Here is an 11,503-nt window from a genome sequence, read left to right as displayed (position 1 = left end):
CATCCTCAATATCAATGATACTAGAGTCAACAAAATTTGTATCCTCAATGTCCTTGGCTGACTCTAGTCTCACTTCTTCAACATTGACATCTTCAAATTCTAGTTGGCTAGGTTGTTGATGTTCTACTTTGACCTCCCCAATTAATACCTCAAATTCATGCTCTTCTTGGCTACTATCATCAATATTGGATTGTTGAGCATTAAAAGCTCCAACCACTTGACTCAATTGAGCCTCCAACTTGCGAATAGTTGCCTCTTGCCTTTCTATGTGCAATTGTTTCTGATTGTTTCGTTCCAGAAGGCATTTTAGCATATCCTTGATCTCCTTCACGTCCGCATTCCCAGGTTCTTTGTTCCTATTAACTTCACAAGAAAAGGTAGAACCATCATAGTAAGGGGTTGGGGGAAAATAAGAAATATAAGCACAACCATGAAGGTGACCATTTTTACCACCACACACATCACACATATTCCACAAATAAGATTGAGTTGGTGCACATACCTCGCTCTTAGGAATGTTTTGAAAATTTTGCCACGGGTGGTTTCCTTCACAGTATGTATGGAGATCAATAGTAGAATTATCTACACCTAAATTCCCATAATTCCAAGATGCCATGTTTCTCAAATCAACAGTTATAAAAAATACAAAAAAAAAAAAAACTAAAAGTTCAAACTTGAACCCTAGCAATATATACAGCTACAACTACACCCTTAGTTCCCCGGCAACGGCGCCAAAATTCGATCACGCCCAACTCTAGTCCTAAAAAGGATAAGCGGTCGCTGCAAATATAATCCGGTCTAAAAGTCCGGAGTCGAATCCCACAGAGAACTAAGGTTCGCTATAATTGTTCAATATCGCAAAGAAGACAAGTTTGAACAATTTCTAAATTATAATATTAAATTTTTTATATCTAACTAATTAACCAACAAATACTATAAAACGGTAAAATTATCAACTAACGAGACAAAGGTTTGGAGACTAAATTAAGGAGGTCTAGAGTTATGATTTCCCCAATTGTTGATTTTATTAGTTGTATATTTCTTATAGCTTTGACTTAGCTGCCTCTATCAATCATGAACTCTCCAGCTATCATAAATCTCTCTCAAGCAATTATGATAATTTACTAGACGCACTCTCTCAAGTTACCTAGCTAGATTCACATTACAGTTCACTTAGATCGCACCCGAGGTATCGTTATCTCTAATCCAATCTCTAAACCCTCGGTTATGACTCTCGCCTATACTCCGGGAGTGATGTTGTTCAAACAACTACCTAAATATGCACTCTCTCTCAAGCAGATACATAATAAATAGGAACGGCTAATTGAGGATCCTTTCAATTAACCAAAATCAAAACGTAGTTGAACAAATAGAGATTAGCAACTAACTCAAAACTATATTAATATAACAACCAATTCATCCCCAAAAGGTTCCATCAAAACCCTAGAAAACGAATTAGCTATTCATAATAGTATGTAAAACTACAATACTAAAAATCATAACCAACAATGAAAAATAGGAGGAAGAAGGAAAAACTCGTTGAAGAATTCCGCCTTGCTCCCAATGTGTTCTTGCCTCCTTAGGTCTAAGATATGTCCAAAATATGCCCCCCTCTCTTCAAAATAGGTTTAGGACCCCTTTCATACAAGTTGGAATAGTGTAGGGCCAAAATAACCTTGTCCCGGACGAAATAGGACTTCTTTTTGACGCCTGGAGCGGCGCGGCCGCAGCCAAAACGCGGTAGGACCGCGGCCAGACAAGCTCTCTAATTTTCTGCCGCGGTCAGGTCCGCGGTTGCGGTTTCGATCGCGTTTTTGACCCTGTTCCATCTGGAATTTGGAAAAACGTAAAACATAAAAGTTGTATCCCTTTGAGTTATCTTTCCAACCATATATTGTGGAGCCCAAATGGAGTTCTGAGCAAAAAGTTATGTGTATTTTACTAGACAGTGCGCAATATGCCTACTCGAGTCTTCGTTTTGTTGTTTTATCATCTGTTGATCCCCAAATACGATCCCGGCTTAATTCCTTGGGCTTTTACTCAGACTTCAAAGCTCCAAATCACTTGAATTCATTCCATAACATCTATATATCTCGGAATCACTCCTACAAGGCATAAAACACACCGTTAGTGCAAAACACTGGCGATTAAAGCGCAAACTCAATTAAAGTGCAGTAAATTAGAGTGTAATAAGCGACTAAAATACATAACTATAGCCTATCATCAGTTATCATGTTTCATTATTATTTTATGACTAGCTTGCCTAGCAAGTGAATTAGACGCCATTGCGATCGGTGGGGGGTTTTTGGGTCGTGATACGATTAGTCCTGTCTAGTTTATTATGTTATTTTATCTTTCTCTGAGTGGAACAAATACGATTTTAATTGTTACTTTCAGTATAAGCGAAAGCTTTATCTTATGTTACGCTATTTTTTTCTTCTTCCTAGCTTAGTGTAGCCGTGCTCAACTTCTTCTAAAGAAATTCAGCTTCTGCAACATAAGTTGTACGATTTGCATTAATTGCTTGGTCCTACAATATTTTCTCCAATAAAGCAACAAAACTTCAAAAATAACAAAGTACCTTAGAATCATATACTTATAATCTTATCGGAGTATAATATATAATAACTTTTTAAAGATTATGTTGTGTGGAAATATGGTATAGTAAGTATATGGTTTGTTCTAGACAACATGCGCAAGAATCACGATCCGCACACCATGGTCCAATACATTTTTGTGCAAATATTTCTCTCATGTGCTTTTTTTATTTTTACTGCTAGAGATATATTATTTGGAAGTGTTTGGTGTTCATAGTATGATGCTTCATTATTGTAGTTAATATATGAATATTTAATTAATATACGTCTGTCAGTCATTTGGCAAGAAAAGATTTGGAGCATCTGGTGATCTTCCGGGATTTTTAATTTGGCTTCTCTTGCTTGATTTGTTGTCCTCTCACTAATCAGAATAGAACAATACTTTTGAACTTTTTTTTCTTTTCTTGATTCCTTTTTGTTTCTTTTCTTTTTCTTTATTGTCCTCTGACATATTTTATTCTTTTGATCTCTTCGAGATGATATGCTTTCTTGATTTCTTTGGTAACAACAAGACAATAATATCTGTACACCTCCAAGAGAGATTAAAGAAATATGTTATTCTTTCAAACAATATGGAAATATCATATGATTTGCGTGGATATAACTCATGCTCTAAAAAAACATAAATAAATATGTTATTCTTTCAAACAATCTCCAAATCAAACTTATTGTAAATATGAAGTTACTCTGTGACCTGATCTGGAAAGTTACATCTTTCAATAAATAGTTTATCATTGGTGCTTTGGTGATAGGCACTTATTGTTAGGATTGAAGTAACAAGACGTCATGTAAAAGCTAACAAACAAAATATTGATCGATGATAAATCACACACAAAAAAGATATACTAAAGAATATTATTATCTTAATATAATTTGGTCAAGTGACCTGCATTAATCTACTGATATAAAATAAAAAAACTTATTGAGAGTAGAAATTTTTTTCCCTAAACAAGACTCTCTTGAGGACTATATTATTGATGATATTGTGTTATTGTATGAGAAAGAATAACAACAATAACAAACCTGTACAATCCCACATGTGGAGTCTGGGGAAGATAATGTGTATGCAGACCTTATCCCTACCTTGTGAAGGTAGAGAATGAACGCGATTGGAAGCCCGTGAACGTGAAGCGTTGGGCACGGAGGTCTTCGCGAACGTGAGCAGTGGCCCCCGACCGCGAAGGAGGGCATGGCAGAAGCTTTTATAGTGAGCTTGGGGGTTAAGCTCATTTTATTCAATTTCTCTCTTGTTGAGGCGATATGGGGTGATTTTGAAGGGGCATTTATATCATCTATCATAAGGTAAGTGATTTCGTGAGCTAAATACATGGATTATGTATGAATTTAAACATGAAAATTGGTTGAAATTATGGGATTTTTGAAGAAAACTTAGAAATAATATTTTTGAGTTTTGACCACGAAATTGGGCATGAAATTTGATATAAGTTATATATTTGAGTTCTTGGTGCTATGGGTAATATTTATCTTCAAGAATTTTTGGAATCGGGGCACGTGGGCCCATATTATACGCCGGTTAACCCGTTTTTTATCCGTATTAAATATGGGTCGGATCGGATAACTTATCCGTTTTTTCATTACCCGATTTCGACCCGTCCCATATCCAACCCGACTCGCCCATTTACCACCCTTAGAGTGGGCTAAGGTTCATGCCTATGGTGGAAGTGCACAAGCTGCTATATACATGATAATACTAGCGGATGTGTATATTACCGTGGCAAGGGAGGAATCAAAGGATTTTTGAGAACAAGAGAAGGTTAGAGGAGACTCTTGATCAAGATGGTGATTCAGGACATTGTAGGGGGGAGCTGGAAGCATGCCTAACTAAGCAGATGCACAGTTCCGTATATACGATTTTTCATAAGCGATTTTACATTTTAAAAAGTGAACAAATAAATAAAATATTGTAACTATATCTATATCTCTATCTCTATCTATATCTATCTATATTATCATAAAATCACGAATAATAATGTTGGTATACAAAAATATTCTTCCACAATTGTAGTTTAATTCTACTGGCGAAGGCCATAATTGTCATTACAATGAATAGTTCTATTGTGTAGGGAGTTATCCGAGTGAAACATAAAGTTTATATGGAGTCTTTATCAAACTGCACTTTATAGTTACCTTAGAAACATTAGGCCTAGAATGTAACGACCCGACTGGTCGTTTTTCCTTCTAGAACCCCGTTCTCCTAAATAAGACTTTCCGTACATGCTTTAACTGATTTATGACTTGCGGGGATAGTTGGTTTGGGATTTGGAAGAGTTTGGGTTGAAATCGGAACACTTAGTTCCTTAAGGTTGGCTGAAAAAGGCCAAGTTTGACTTCGGTGAACATTTTTAGTAAACGGACCCGGACTGGCGTTTTGACAGTCCCGGAGGGTCCATTAGAAAATATGGGACCTAGGCGTATGCCGGAAATCGAATTCCGAGGTCCCTAGCCCGAGTAATGAATTTTTTGTTAAATATTGTTAAACTGAAATTCTAAGGATTTAAAGAATTTAATAATGTTTGATCATGTTGGTATCGGGGCCGTATGTTGGTTCCAGAGCCTGGTACAGGTCCAATATAATATTTAAGTCTTGTCTGCGAAATTTGGTGAGAAACGGGACTGATTTGACGTGATTCGGACGTCCGGTTGTAAAAATAGGAATTTGAGTGTTCTTAAGGATTTCATGCGTTTTGGAGTTGAATTCGTAGTTTTAGATGTTATTTCGGCGATTTGATCGCTCGAGCAAGTTTGCACAAGGTTATTGGACTTGTGTGGGTGTTCGGAGTGGAGCCCCGAGAGCTCGGGTGAGTTTCGGACATGGGTTGGGGGTGAAAAATACCCCAGTTTTCTGGTGTTTCTGTGAAAAGTTGCAGGTCTCGCAAATGCGAGAAAATGTTCGCAATTGCGAACCTCGCATTTGCGAGGGAACCATCGCATTTGCGATGAAGCCAGGCGGTGGGCAGTTGTCGCATTTGCGACAATTTCTTCGCAATTGCGATCCCAGCAGGGTTCGCATTTGCGACCCCAGGATCGCATTTGTGATCAAAGCAGGAGGAGGGCCAGTTCCCAATTGCGACTTCGCATTTGCGAACCTGATGTCGCAAATGCGACATCAGAGGCCTGAACACAGCTTTTAAAAACGAGACTTAGGCCATTTATTTCATTTTATCTCTACAATTGGCCGATTTGGGAGCTTTCAAAGAGAGGATTTCAACCTTGCATTGTGAGCTAAGTTATTTCTACTTAATGTGAGTTTAATACTTGGGTTTTGGGTAGATTAACACACAAAAATTAGTAAAAATTCATGGGATTTGAGTAAAACCTAGGGTTTTGATAAAAACAAGATTTAACCATGAAATTTGTTATGAAATGAAGTAGAAATTATATATTATTGATCCTTAGTATATGGGTAACAACTTTCTTAAAAAATTTCCGGAATCCGGGCACGTGGGTCCGGGGTCGAATTTTAGGAATCTTGTAATTTGGATTGGGGAATCACCCTAGTAGTTGGGATATGAACCTTTAAGCTTATATTGATTGGTTACTACGCTATTTGGATAGTTTTGGAGTGTTTGGCACCATATTGAGGGTTTCGGCTTAAGGTTGGACCGGAAAGTACGCTTTGGAGCGAGGTGAGTCTCCTTTCTAACCTTGTAAGAGGGAATTGTCCCCATAGGTGAAATAATTGAACAATTTGCCACTAAATGCGGGGACTATGTACGCACTAGGTGACGGGAGTCCGTGCGTAGCCACTAATATGCTTAAGTCCGGATAGTCTAGGACCCAAAAGCATGCTTTATGTGATATTCTTGTAACTTTATGGTCAATTTGGATTTCTTAAATCATGTTCAATGTGGTAAATGAATTTAAATAGAGGAACTTCATTTCCTTGTCCTTTTAAAGAGAAATTGACATTCTTTAAATAATTGTTTCCCTGATATATCCCTGTTTGACTATTTGTTGTGTTTAATTATAATTGATCGCGTCGCACGAACGATTCGCGAGCGGGGTAATAGATGCATCTATGGTTCGCGCCGTTCGACCCTCCGGCAGTGCATACTTTATTTTTATGTTGGATCGGGCCGTACGACCTCGGCACTATTTGCGCATGCTTCTTGCTCGGTATTTTTCTGTGAATTGAGCTTTTGTTAAATGCCCTGAAATGTAGATGGTTAATTGCTATGAATTGTTATTTATTTGTGACATCCATGCTTAGCATAAAACTTTCTTATATTATTTGACCCTAGTAAGAGTCAAGTCGACCTCTCGTCTCTACTTCTTCAAGATTAGACGGGGTACTTATTGGGTACATATTGTTTATGTACTCATACTACGCTTCTGTACTTCATTGTTCAGGATCTGAGGCAGGTGCATCTGGCTATCAGTCTGGTGCGCATTCTTGATAGAGTCCCGAGATTCCAAAGTGAGCTGCCCTTCTCCCACACCGTTCAACAGCATGATGGAGTCTCTCTGTACTTTTGGCTGTCTATTCTTGTTCAGACAGTAGGACAGATTTATTCATTTGAGTATTCTACTAGATGCCCATATGCTTGTGACACCAGGTCTTGGCACATACATTAGTAGACTATTCTTTTGGCTTGTATAATCATTTTCTTACATTGCTGACTATCACTTAGTTATGATTTAAATGAGAAAATTGTCGGAACTGTTTCGGAAAAGTAAAGCGAGAAATCACTAATATGTAGAGTTGGCTTGCCTGACAGCGGTGTTGGGCGCCATCACGACCTGTAGCTAAAATGGGTCGTGACATAGAAATTCAACATCCACTATTTATTTATGTCACGACCCAAGTTCTCCCTTCGTGAACTGTCGTGACGGCACCTAGTCCCTACGACTAGGTAAGCCTAACAACTGCGGAAAAAGAACCAAAATGCGGAAAAACTAATAAAAACTAAAGATAAATAAATATAGAAGTGTTTAAGATGCCGCTCGGCATATACCAATACAAGATCTCAAAAACTGAACAATTCCCAAAATCCAGAATCTCATGAAATCACAAGCTATGAATACTACATTGTGCTCTAACTCCAGAATATCTAAACAAAAGTAAATACATAAGGGCAAATACTATAAGAAAGAATGGAAAGGGACTCCTCGGTTTGCGGACGCAGCAGATATACCTCGAAGTCTCTGGTGAATCACCCTGCCTCAAGAGTAGTAGGGCTGAGTCGGAATACCTGGATCTGCACATGAAAAACATGCGCAGAAAGGGCATGAGTACACCACAGCGGTACTCAGTAAGTGCCAATCCTAACCTCGGTTGAGTAGTGACGAGGAAGGTTAGGGCCCTACTGATTATAGCTGAAAAATAAGAAAAAACAGTATAGAATACGACAATATAATTAAATGCTAACAGTATGAACGAACACATGATAATAAGAATAACAACAACTAATATAGAGACAAAAGTAATCACGGAAAGAACAAAACTCAGCATAGAGATAACAACCGGAAATCTCCCAGGATACCGTCCTGTAGTTCCAAATATAAATATCCAGTAGATCTCCCGGGATACCGTCCCGTAGTCCAACTCATAGTGCGTGGGGATCTACCGGAATCCAGATCCGTAGTCCCAAATGTAAATACCCAGTATTGGGGGAATCTACCGGGTGCAGTATTCCAATATAAAAGTGCAGGGGGATCTCCCAGAATACAATCCGTAGTCCCAAAGTAAACATACAGGGGATCTCCCGAAATACCGTGTCGTAGTACCAAAGTAAATACACAGCAGCAACACGAAGAATACTCAATTCAATTCAAATTTCATACCAAGGTAAAACATGTATTTCTAACCTAGCATGCTGCACACAATCCAAATAAGGTAGTTGAGAAAATATGCAATTAAGTCAATTAGACATGCTTCCCTAAGCTAACAACATGCTTAAATTGCAAGTAGTATAAACAGAAAAGGAAACACTATTTTAGTTACTTAATGAAAATCGAATTTTCAATAATTAGCACAAGTACGCACTCGTCACCTCACGTACAAGGCATTTCAATTATCAACAATACCAAATCCTAAGGGGAGTTCCCCCACACAAGGTTAGGCAAGCCACTTACCTCGAACCGGCTCAAAATCAACCCGAAACTAAGCTCTTGCCACGAGTACTCGACTCCAAATGACCCAAATCTATTCGAATCAATTGCATAATGTAAATAAAACTTCAAGTAACTGATTCCACTAATTAATTCTAAGCTAATACGTGAAATTAGGAAAAATGACCAAAATACCCCCGAGCCCACATCTCGGAATCGGGTAAAATTTACAAATTCGGAATCCTCACACTCTCACGAGTTTAGTCATACCAAAAGCACCAAAATCGGACCTCAATTGGTCCCTCAAATCACCACTCAAAGCTCTCCAATTAATCAATCCCTAACCCCTAAATTACCACTGATTTTCATTCAAATTTCATGCTTAGAATGATAAAAATCACCATAATAACGAGTTTAGGAACCAAGGACCTTACCTCAATGAATCCCTCTGAAAATCCCCCTTGAAAATGCTCCCCAAAGCTTCTTCCCATTTGAAAAGAGATGAAAAATAGCTCAAATTCGTGAAGGGCAAAATATGTATGTTCTGACCAGCAAAACTGCATTTGCGGTCCAATTACCGCATCTGCGGTCCCAGGTGCGCATTTGCAGTTCTTAACTTATACGCCAGCCACCGCACCTGCGATGAATTTCTCGCACCTACGCCTTCGCAGATGCGCCCACATTTCCGCATCTGCGGCTCCAGCATTCCTTCCTCTTGGCTGTATCTGCGACTTCCATTTTGGTTCTGCGGGCTCGCACTTGCGGACCCCAAACCGCAGGTGCGGTTATGACAGCAAACTCAGTTGCTTCAGCTGCAAATTCCCAACTCCAAACTTCCCGTTAACCATCCGAAACCATCCCGAGGTCCCCGAGACCTCAACCAAAAGCACGAACAAGTCATATACCACTATCAAAACTTATACAAACCTTCAAAACACCTCAAACAACATCGAATCAACCAATTAACATCGGATTCAAGCCTAAGAACTTCAAAACTCTCAAATTACGCTTTCGATCAAAAAGTCCATCAAACCTCGTCCGAATGACCTGAAATTTTGCACACACGTCACATTCAACGCTACGGAGCTACTCCAACTCCCGGAATACCATTTCGACCCCGATATCAAAATCTCACTATCGTACCGGAAACTTCAAAAATTCAACTTTCGGCATTTCAAGCCTAAATGAGCTACGGACTTCCAAAACACAATCCGAACACGCTCCTAAACCCGAAATCACCCAACGGAGCTAATGGAACCAACATAATTCCACTTTGAGGTCGTCTTCACACTGTTTCGACTACGGTCCAAATTCTAAAACTTAAGCTCTCATTTAGGGACTAAGTGTCCCACAACTCTCCGAAACTCCAAATAAATCCTCCCGGCAACTCACAATAGCAGAAACAAATACGGGGAATGCAGTTAATAGGGGATCGGGGCGTAAATTCTTAAAACGACCGGCCGGGTCGTTACAATTTAATTTCGTTAAAAAGAACCACTTCAATCAAGTACTCCTCTTTCAACTGAAAATATGTCTAATAAAGTATGTATTTTCAAATCAATATTATATTAAAAGGAGCTTTTTAGTTAAGCCAAGTGGCAAGCTAACATGAAGCCACTTGGGAATTTTAGGGCAACATCAATAATTATAAATTATAAATGAAAACATAATTAATGGAAGTAGTTTAATGAATCTTATACATAATCTAAATAGATCTTAGACAAATCTAATCTATATATGTATATTTATATTTATATTTATATGTATATTTGTATCTATATATTGATACACTCATAGATTTACTTCTATATTAGCTAGAAATATGGAGGTAAAAAATTAATTCAAAAAACTATAATAGAAAAAAAAATAAAAAATATAGAGATACGTAAATTGGGATAACCTATTACTATTTATATTTTGGAGTAACTTAAAATACAACTAAAATTTACTTAAGATATTAAAGATTCATTGAGTTTAAAAATTTAATAAATTCAAGCAGCATAAGATCTTATATAAAGTATACAAATTATTTATAAGGTAAGAAAAAAAATTAAAGAATCAGTAAAAAATATTTTAATAACAAGAATAATAAAGTCATATTAATATTGATAAATCGCGCTAACAAATATTTTATACGTAAATATTACTACAATATTTAGATATAATGTGTTCAAATAATTAAGAAAATATTTTTGTATGATTAATATTTGAATTGAGTGCAGTTAGTTTAAGTTTGAAAGCATAACATAAATTTTTGAAAATGCGGTCCAATTTAGAAAATAGAATGATAAAAAATATTTGAATTTGAGATGAGAAAGTTATTTAATTTTTATCTATATTATATTAGATTTAGTGTGATAGAAATATACATTAAATTCTAACAAGCTAACAAAAATCCACATGGCAATGTAATAATATTAGGAATTGAATAATATAATATCAAAAATAAAGACTAAATAGAGAAAAAATAAAAATTCAGATTTTTTTATCATAGAGAAAAAGGGTAAAAACTAATTTAATTTGAGATAAGAAACTCTTTTATATTGTGATAAGAAAATCATAATATGGGTAAGTCCATGTAACTCAAGTATAATATACAAAATAAAAAACTAAAAATATTAAATAATAAAAATAAATTAGAGATTATGTGAGGATATTTATTAATCATAAGTTTAGAAAATAAAATAAGTAAATGTACAATATTTACTTATATTATTAAAATTTAAATAATTTAAAATTATCAAGCAATATTTTTAAATCAAAATATATATTTATTTTGTGATTAAAAAATTATATATTTATCTATATTATATTAAAGAATAGTAGTTGATAAT

The sequence above is a fragment of the Nicotiana attenuata genome, unplaced genomic scaffold, assembly GCF_001879085.1.
Source record: "Nicotiana attenuata strain UT unplaced genomic scaffold, NIATTr2, whole genome shotgun sequence".
Classification (NCBI taxonomy): Eukaryota; Viridiplantae; Streptophyta; class Magnoliopsida; order Solanales; family Solanaceae; genus Nicotiana; species Nicotiana attenuata.
Note: the sequence above shows the minus strand (reverse complement) of the source record.